The sequence below is a fragment of the Cebus imitator genome, unplaced genomic scaffold (assembly GCF_001604975.1).
Source record: "Cebus imitator isolate Cc_AM_T3 unplaced genomic scaffold, Cebus_imitator-1.0 Scaffold256, whole genome shotgun sequence".
Classification (NCBI taxonomy): domain Eukaryota; kingdom Metazoa; phylum Chordata; class Mammalia; order Primates; family Cebidae; genus Cebus; species Cebus imitator.
In genome coordinates this window covers 566,605-576,089 of record NW_016107571.1, presented here as the reverse complement: position 1 = coordinate 576,089, position 9,485 = coordinate 566,605, and the positions used below count along the sequence as shown (strand labels likewise).

General features: G+C 46.2%; 1 protein-coding gene and 1 pseudogene across 8 annotated transcripts in view; one reads left to right on the top strand and one right to left on the bottom strand.

The window, feature by feature from the left end:
- Positions 1-1,221: 1,221 nt before the first annotated feature.
- On the bottom strand, positions 1,222-2,126 carry LOC108283173 (annotated as a pseudogene).
- A 4,619-nt stretch (positions 2,127-6,745) lies between these two features.
- The window catches only part of WDR47 (WD repeat domain 47), a 75,740-nt gene continuing 73,000 nt past the window's right edge, over positions 6,746-9,485 (top strand). For 7 of the 8 annotated variants that reach the window (XM_017499221.2, XM_017499220.2, XM_017499218.2 and 4 more), the window contains exon 1: positions 6,746-7,115. The gene's annotated coding sequence lies outside the window, so the exon portion shown is untranslated. Of the gene's footprint in view, positions 7,116-7,433; positions 7,457-9,485 lie in introns of those variants that run through there. The other variant, XM_037728117.1, reaches the window with a different exon arrangement.

Sequence of the window (9,485 nt, the reverse complement as noted above, 5' to 3'; positions counted from 1 at the left end):
AAAACAACAAAACAAACAACAACAAAAAAAATAATGTGGTGGAATGGGAAAAGAACGTTTTAAGAGTCCGAATGGTTAGAATCCTGTCTCTGCTACATACTAGCTGTGTGACTTTGGCCCAGTTATTTTCTTTAATCTCTAAAATGGAAATAATTAATACGTGTTTTAATGGCGATTATGAGGCTTAAATGAGAACCTAAGCAAGGCATTTCATTTTGTGTTCAATGAATGCCAAAGCCAATGTAATACCTCATCGAGGCCTGCCTTCCTTCCTTTCTTTCTTCTTCCTTCCTTTCTTCCTTTCTTTCTTGTTTTATTCTGATGTGACTCTAGCAGTCTTATATTTAAAACTCGAGAAGGAATCAGCTGCATTCCATAACAGCTAACTATGCAGGTCCACCCAACCAAGGTATGTATGTATTTGTTTATTTATTTATTTAGAGACAGAGTCTCACTCTGTTTCCCAGGCTGGAGTGCAGTGATGCGATCTCAGATCACTGCAATCTCTGCCTCTCAGGTCCCAGCGATTCTCCTACCTCAGCCTCCCATGTAGCTGGGATTACAGGTGCCCGCCACCACGCCAGACTAATTTTTATATTTTTAGTAAAGATGGCGGTCTTACCATGTTGGCCAAGCTGGTCTTGAACCCCTGACCTCAAATGATCCACCCACCTCAGCCTCCCAAAGTGCTGGGATTACAGGTGTGATACACTGCACCTGGCCTTGAAGGCATTTTTTAAACTACCAATTCACTCTGAAGCCCACTCATCTTCAGAAGCCCACTCATCTTCAGCATCCCACAGATGAAGCACATGTTCCACTTAGCTAGGTAATAAAGTGGCACACACTTTGCACCTCTGATGTCACAGGACAGCTGCCTATAAAACTAGACTTCTGATGCTGGGCTCCAGTTTCATTCTCATAGGTCATCATCTTCATCCGGGAGAGCAGTTGTCTGAGCAACCTCTAAGTCATGCTCATACTGCTTTGTCAAAGCTGGGTCCATGATGTTGAAATAGTGAACCCGAAGTTTCTCTCCAAAGAATCAGTATATCCGTATGTTCAGCTCTCTTATTCTTTAATTCTCCATTTTAAAGTTTGACTTCCTTCTAGTTTCAGTAAACAACCTTTTCCACCAGTTCTAATCAGTAGTTTACATCTGTTCCCTTGGTCCCCTGCTCCATCCTGACTCATCCCAATCACCTGCTTTGGTCCTGCTCCGGTCACCTGCTTTGACCCCTGGCTACCTGCTCTGACCTACCTGTAACCGTCTTTCCCACCAAGCTACCTACCCTGCCACTCCAGCACGTACCTCTGATCCCTTTAAAAATAGCCAATGGGATTAGTCTAGACTGTGCAGTCTAACCCTAGCCATTAGGGGGATGACAGAGCAGTAGGGGCCACCTCCGTCAGCAGTAAGTACCCCTTCCCCTTCCTTGTCCAGGTGTGTGCTTGCCATTGTTCCATCTGTGAGCTGCACCCTTCTATAGAAGTAAATTGCCTTGCTAAGGAAATTCATATTTGATTGCTACTTTTGCAGCACTGAAAAGTCTACTTATAACAATGACAGCCTCCGGTAGGGGAGAGCAGGGGTGCAAACCCCAAGTTAGAGCCTCCAATGAGCTTCCTGGCAAGGGGAGAAAGGGCTTTTCAAAGTTGTAGTTACTTTTGGCAGTAATGTCATAGTACTGAAGATTCTTCTTTTGGTGGAAGACAATAGATTTTGTCTTCACTTTCCTGTCCTTAATATCCACTTTGTTGCCACACAACACCAGGTGATATTTTCACACACTGGCACCAAATCTCTATGCCAGTTGGGCTCATTCTTGTATGTAACTCTTGATTCTACATCAAACATTTTGATGGCACACTGGACTACAGCTTAGATATAATAGCCATCTCTCAGTCCACCACATTTCTCCTGGCTGGCTGTATCCCATTTATTGAACTTAATACGTCCTCTTTTGGTGTGGAACTCTTGGATGATGAACCTCAACACCCAAGGTGGCTACATACTTCTCAAATTCACCAGTCAAATGTCGTTTCACGAAAGTAGTTTTTCCAGTACCACCACCATCAACCAATACAAGTTTGAACTAGACCTGGGGCTCTCCCTGGGAAGCCATCATGGCATTCCTTCCAGAAACGTCTCCTGCCCATCCGACTGAGTGGTTCTTCCTTTTGTCAAGCACTCTCCCTAGCAGGTGATCAGTTGTTTGTCACATTGTCCCTGATTAGTTACCTTTCTAGAGCTACTAGAATATGTAAATATTTAAAGGATGCTGGGTTGGGCACAGTGGCTCATGCCTGTAATCCCAGCTCTTTGGGAGGCCAAGCGGAGAGGATCATTTAAGTCCAGGAGTTTGAGACCAGCCTGGGCAACATGGTGAAACCCCGTCCCTACAAAAAATACAAAAATTAGCCGGGTGTGGTCACTTGCACCTGTAGTCTCAGCTACTGGGGAAACTGAAGTGGGAAGATTGCTTGAGCCCAGGAGGTCTAGGCTGCAGAGAGCCATGATTGCATCGCTACACTCCGGTTTGGGTGACAGAGTAGAGACTGTCACAAAAACAAAAACAAAAAACAAACAAAAAAATTCTCTAAAATTATATGATCCTGACTCAGTAATTAATTATTAACAATTTGTTAATAAGTATAATTTCTAGGCCGGGCATGGTGTCTCATGTCTGTAATCCCAGCACTTTGGGAGGCTGAGGTGGGTGGATCACTTGAGGTCAGGAGTTCAAGACCAACCTGGCCAACATGGTGATACCCTGTCTCTACTGAAACTACAAAAATTAGGTGGACATGGTGGCATGGGCCTATAGTCCCAGCTATTCAAGAGGCTGAGAAAGGAGAATTGCTTGAACCCAGGAGGCAGAGGTTGCAGTGAGCCAAGATTACACAACTGCACTCCAGCCTGGACAACAGAGCAAGACTCTGTCTCAAAAAAATAAGGAAATGTAATTAATTAATAAGTTTCAGAATATGGGTCCATGAAAAAAAGGTTCTAACTGATAAAACTGTTGGAAATGGGATAAAAAATGAAGTTGAAAAAAAAAAGGATACCTTTTTGGGCTACCCTCTTCAGAGGTAAAGAGAAAAAAAAAGGATACTGGTCTTGAAACTTACTGTTTGAGCATAAAGATTTAGAAGTGGTTTCTCAGATGAACTATATTGGCTTAATAATTGAGAGACTACTTCTGGGATATAACATATCTGCTTACTTTTTCAATTTAAACACTCTGTAAACTGTTGTTTGTTTGCTTGCTTTGTTTTCAATGTCAAGATCCTGGGTAACCTTCAATTATGTTTATATATGTACATATATACATATTTTTTTCTTTTTTTGGGACAGAATCTTGCTCTGTCACCAGATGCCAGGCTGGAGTGCAGTGGTGTGATCTCGGCTCACTGCAACATCTGCCTCTTGGGTTCAAGCAATTCTCCTGCCTCAGCCTCCCTAGTAGCTAGGATTACAGGCATGGGCCACCACGCCCAGCTAATTTTTGTATTTTTAGTAGAGACAGGGTTTCGCCATGTTGGCCAGGCTGGTCTGCAACTCCAGATGTCAGGTGACCTGCCTGCCTTGGCCTCCCACAGTGCTGGTATTACAGGCATGAGCCGTGGCTCCTGGCTATGTGTTTATATTTATTTGCCTGTCACTTATCATTAAGAGGGTTCATAATGAAGACTTTCTTCCAGGAGTTATTGACTACCCAATTGAAATTTTGTAGTTCAGCTTTTGTGTGTTGTTTTCTCTGAATGCATAATTATTTTTCTTAGAAATATTCCCTCGGCTGAGCGCAGTGGCTCATGCCTGTAATATCAGCACTTTGGGAGGCCAAGGCAGGGAGGATCACTTGAGGTCAGGAGTTCGAGACCAACCTGGACATCATGGTGAAATCTTGTCTCTACTAAAAATACAAAAGTTAGCCAAGTGTGGCAGCATGTACCTGTTATCCCAGCTACTTAGGGGGCTGAGGCAGGTGAATTGCTTAAACCCAGGAGGCAGAGGTTGCAGTGAGCCGAGATTGCACCACTGCACTCCAGCCTGGGTGACAGAGTGATACGCTATCTCAGAAAAAAAAAAAAAAAAAGAAAGAAATGTGTATCCTCAAGCTCTCGCTTCTTTTATCTTGATTTGGACAAAATTTTTTATTCCCAGAAATGTGGTTTAAATTTTATTTTTAATTTTTATGGTTACATAATAGTTGTACATATTTATGGCGTAAATATAATGTGTAATGATCAAACCTGGGTGATTGGGATATCCATCACCTTAAACATACATTATTATTATTATGAGACAGGGCCTCACTCAATCACCCAGAATAGAGTACAATAGTGTGATTATTGCTCCCTGCAGCCTCGAACTTTGGGCTCAAACTTTGAGCTTTGGGCCCAGGCCACCCAGCCTCTCAAGTAGCTAGGACTGCAGGTGTGTGCCACCATGTCTAATTTTTTATTCTTGTTTTTGCAGAGAGGGAGTCTCACTATGTTGCCCAGGCTAGTCTCTAACTCCTGGCCTCAAGTGAGCCTCTGGCCAAAGCCTCCCAAAGTGCTGAGATTTCAGGTATAAGCCACTGGGCCCAGCCATTTATTATTTCTTTGTGTTGGGAACATTCTGAATCTTCTCTTCTAGCTATTTGGAAATACACAATAGATTATTGTTAACTATCTTCACCCAATTGTGCTATTGAGCACTAGAATTTATTCCTGCTATGCAACTGTATTTTTGTACCCATTAACCTCTTTATACCTCCTCATCCCCCACTACACTTCCCAGCCTCTGGTAACCACCATTCTATCCACTACCTCCATGGGATCAAGTCTTTTAGTTCCCACATATGCATGAGAACATGGAATATTTGTCTTTTTGTGCTTGGCTTGTTTCACTTAACATAATGTCCTCACGTCCCATCCATGTTGCTGCAAATGACAAGATTTCATTCTCTTTTTTAATGGCTGAATAAGATTGTATTGTGTGTATGTACCACATTTTCTTTACCCATTTGTCTGTTGATTGACATAGGTTGATTCCATGTTTTGGCTATTGTGAATAGTGCTGCAATAAACATGGAGTGACAGAAATATTTTCAATGTTTATTCTCTTTACCAGACTCTTACCCCATTTTCCCCTTTTGGGTGGTCCAGCTCACTCTGGCCTTTCGCCTCTGTGAGGATGTTATTTTTTACAACCACTGTGTTGGCTGATGATGTTCTTTTTTTTGTGTGTGACACTGTCGCAGGCTGAAATGCAGAGGCACAATCTCAGCTCACTGCAACCTCCATCTCCCAGGTTCAAGCAATTCTCCTGCCTCAGCCTACCTAGTAGCTGGGATTACAGGCACCTGCCACCATGCCCGGCTAATTTTTGTATTTTCAGTAGAGATGGGGTTCGGCTCTTGTTGGCCAGGCTGGTCTCAAACTCCTGACCTTAGGTGACCTGCCCGCTTTGGCCTCTCAAAGTGCTGGGATTGTAGGCCTGAGCCACCGGGCCCGCCCGAGGATGGCGATGTTCTTCCAGGTTTGTGTAATTGTGTTCTTCCTTATGGTTATACTTCCTGGATGCTTAATTCAGCTCGGTTGAGCATCACGTATATTTGTGGAATAAGGGGGTTTACGACCAACAGCAGTAGACAAAAATTGAGCATGTTAAATGTTAAGTAACTGAAAAATGCTTTCGACCGGGCGCGGTGGCTCACGCCTGTAATCCCAGCACTTTGGGAGGCTGAGGCGGGCGGATGGCAAGGTCAAGAGATCGAGACCATCCTGGCCAACATGGTGAAACCCTGTCTCTACTAAAGATACAAAAAAATTAGCTGGACATGGTAGCGCGCGCCTGTAGTCCCAGCTCCTGGGGAGGCTGAGGCAGGAGAATTGCTTGAACCCGGGAGGCGGAGGCTGCAGTGAGCCGAGGTCGCGCCACTGCACTCCAGCCTGGCGCCTGGTGACGGAGTGAGACTCTGTCTCAAAAAAAATAATAATAATAAAAAGAGATCGAGGTCATCCTGGCCAACTCGGTGAAACCCCATCTCTACTAAAAATACAAAAAAAAAAAAAAAAAAAAAAAAAAAAAAAAAAAAAAAAAAAAAAAAAAAAAAAAAAAAAAAAAAAAGCTGGGCGTGGTGGCATGCGCCTGTGGTCCCAGCTACTCCGGAGGCTGAGGCCGAAGAATCGCTTGAACCCAGGAGGCGGAGGTTGCAGTGAGCCGAGACTGTGCCACTGCACTCCAGCCTGGCGACAGAGCAAGATTCTGTCTCAAAAAAATAAATAAATAAAATAAAAAAAGAAAAATGCTTTCAAGACAGATCAGTTTTACAAAATGAGAAACCAGAAAGGGGACAAACAAACTACTGGAGTTTTCAGGGAGGAAGCGGGGCCTGGGAAAGCGGCGAGAGAAGGGAAAAAGGGAAGATTAACTTCCTTAACCTTTATTAATTATCGGGGAGGAGTATGAAGAGTCAATCCTAATGCGCTGAGGTCTTCCTATTTGGAGGTGACAACCATGTTCGCGCTATTTTGGGACATAGGGTCACCGGCCGGCTACAGGTGTACGTCCCTGCCACCAGTCTCTCAAGCTATTGCCGCGCCAGATTTTCCCTCTAGTACAGCTGGCCCCTAGCAGGTCCCAGCCTGACCCCGGCCCGCCCCGCCCGGCTTTGGATCCGCCCCTCCCTGCCCCGCCCCGTCCCTTCCCGCCCCGCCCCTGTCCGTCTGGGCTTTGGGCCCGCCCTGCCCCGTCGACTCGCCCTTCGGCTCAGGCACCTGCCTGGCCGCCCCGTGCGGCGGGGTCCTGAAGCGCCTCGGGGAAGCGCAGCGATTGGCTGCTACTCGCGGGTAAAGCTCGGCTCCCCGGCACTTGACAACCGCAGTCTGCAAGAGGCTGAGCTGAGCGGTCCCCGGGCCGGGAGTGGCAGACGCGAGAAGGACGGACTACCGAACTGATGGATTGACGCGCGGGCGGTAGGAGGGAGTATCGACGCCAAATCCAGACCGCCGCCCTCGCGCTCCCGCCGCAGCCCAGAGCCGGCCGCTCCGGGGCCCTGGCCGCCGGCCTCCTAGCTCCGTTCTCCTCCGCTTCTCCTCCGGGCTTGCCCTGGAGTCCCCAGGTGAGTGAGTCCGGGAGGCGGAGTCGGGGTCGGGCCGCTGCACACCTCGGGTTGCCATGGTCACCCGTCGCCTCCTGTCACTACTTGACGCGGCTCGGACCGGGCGGCCCCGAGGACGATGTTTGCGTCCCGGAGAGGGGTCTTGAGTAGGCTTGGGTGCCGACTGGGAGGGAACTGGCGTCGTGGGTGAGGCCCCAGCCTTGCGGGGTGAGGACCTGCGAGCTGCTGGGCCCCAGTTCGAGGCCACCGCTCCTGGACCACACCTTTCCCACACTACCAGTCAGATTCTGGGGGCAGAGCGACGCCCCTTGCCCTGGCGCTGAGCAGCAAGTTAGCGCGAGGTTCGTGCCCATCTCGCTGCCGCGCCGATTCTTCCTTCGTCGCCCCTTGGCCGAGCCAGTGCGAGAACTGAGGGGAGCGCTCGCGTCCCTTTCTGGGCACGCCTTGTCTGAGAGGAGAAGGAGCGGCGGGGCTCGGAGCTCCGCGGGGGCCGAATTTGGCCTTACGAAAATCAGTGGTCTCCGGTAGCAGGCTTTTGGGGGTCTGGGTGTGGCCGGGAAGAGGGGCAGCCACTCGATTTAGAACAGGGATTGGGCTGGAGGGGCGCCTGCGTAGAACGCAAGGTTCTTGAACTCAAAGGGTTAAGCCGTTTCCCTTTATTGGGGAGAAAAATATTGGGACTCTAGCTCTGGGGCGAGGCCGAGGCCTTGGGCAAAGAGGGCAGGGGCGAGGGGAGGCTGGGGCAGCATTTGGGCTTTTGACCAGATGATTTTTCCTTCTCTATACCGAGACGTGCAGTTAGTAACCGTGCATGGTATCTGAGGGGACCATTTTTTTTTTTTTTTTTTTTGGCAACTTGGTTGTCTCTGCATAATGAAAGGAGAAGTCTTTGTTCCACCCAGATTCATAGGTTGTGATCCTAATTCTTATTTCTGTCTTTGTTGTAGACTCCGTAGAATACCTCAAAAAGTTAATGGCACAGAAATTAACATGTAGGTTTAAAAAATGCTATACATCTTTTTTCACAGTGAATCCAAGTAGAATTTTTTTTGTGTCCAGTGTCGGCATATGTTGCATTGACGTTTAGGAAGGAGAAACGCCTAAGAGCCCATTTTCTTTATATGGCATATTTTCGAGGTCTCATTTAGGAATAAGATGAAATGAATAATTCTACCTTAGGTTTAGGAGGTTAGGGTAGATTGCTTCCAATAGGAAGGAAACATTATTACACGGTAATGGAAAAGTCAAGTAAGTCACAACAGTATATTGTTAGGTGAAAAAGCTAAAACCCAAACACTTGAATTTGGATGCTGTTATGAAGATGAAAAAAATTTTAACCTGTGTTTATTTCCCACTCGTCCACTTCCTGTTTTTTTTCTCCCTTAAAAACCAGTAATGTTAAAAATGTATCATAAGAGAACAGGGGTACTATCTTGTTACTACTTACATAATGGTGTTCAACTTCTTGTCCTGTTTGTGAAGCAGAGCTTATCAGTTATTTAATGGGCAGCATGTGAAATGTTTAATATATGCTGCAGTTTCAGAAACACTTTAGGTATTAGAAGATGTGAAGTTTTCCTTAGTAGATCAGTAAGCTGAAAAATCAGATTATCTGGATTTGAGCTTTGTTTTGCTACTGATTGCATTCTTGAAAGAGCTACTGACCCTTACATTGACTGATTTCTCATTCTGTAAATGATGATAATGCTTGCTGTTGTTTTAGTCTGAGAATGGACTCTGAGTTCAAAGCATTTTGGAAGGCATTGTTTTACTTTTTTTTTTTTTTTTTTGAGACGGTGTCTTACTCTGTCATCGGGCTGGAGTGTGGTGGCGTGATCTTGACTCACTGCAACCTCTGCCTCCCGGGTTCAAGCAACTCTCCTGCCTCAGCCTCCCAAATAGCTGGGATTACAGATGCCCACCACCACGCCCAGCTAATTTTGTATTTTTAGTAGAGATGGGGTTTCACTATGTTGTCCAGGCTGGTCTCGAACTCCTTGACCTCAGGTGATATACGTGCCTTGGACTGATTACAAGCATGAGCCACCACACCTGATCCTATATATTATTTTTGAACAGAAGACTTGAACCCATGTCTTCAGATTCCAAATCCAGTGCTGGCCCACACCTGAGGATACTCTAGTTATGAGACTATTACACCAAATAGCCAAAACTTGCATATTTCAACTAATTTTTCTCTATGTTGAGTTTCTGTTCAAGTGAAAAGATATCCTTAAAAAAGGATTTATGCCAGCCAGGCACGGTGACTCACACCTGTAATCCCAGCTACTCAGGAGGAGGGGAGGTTGCAGTGAGCTGAGATTGAGCTTGCCACTGCACTCCAGCCTGGGTGAAAGTGAGACTCTGTCT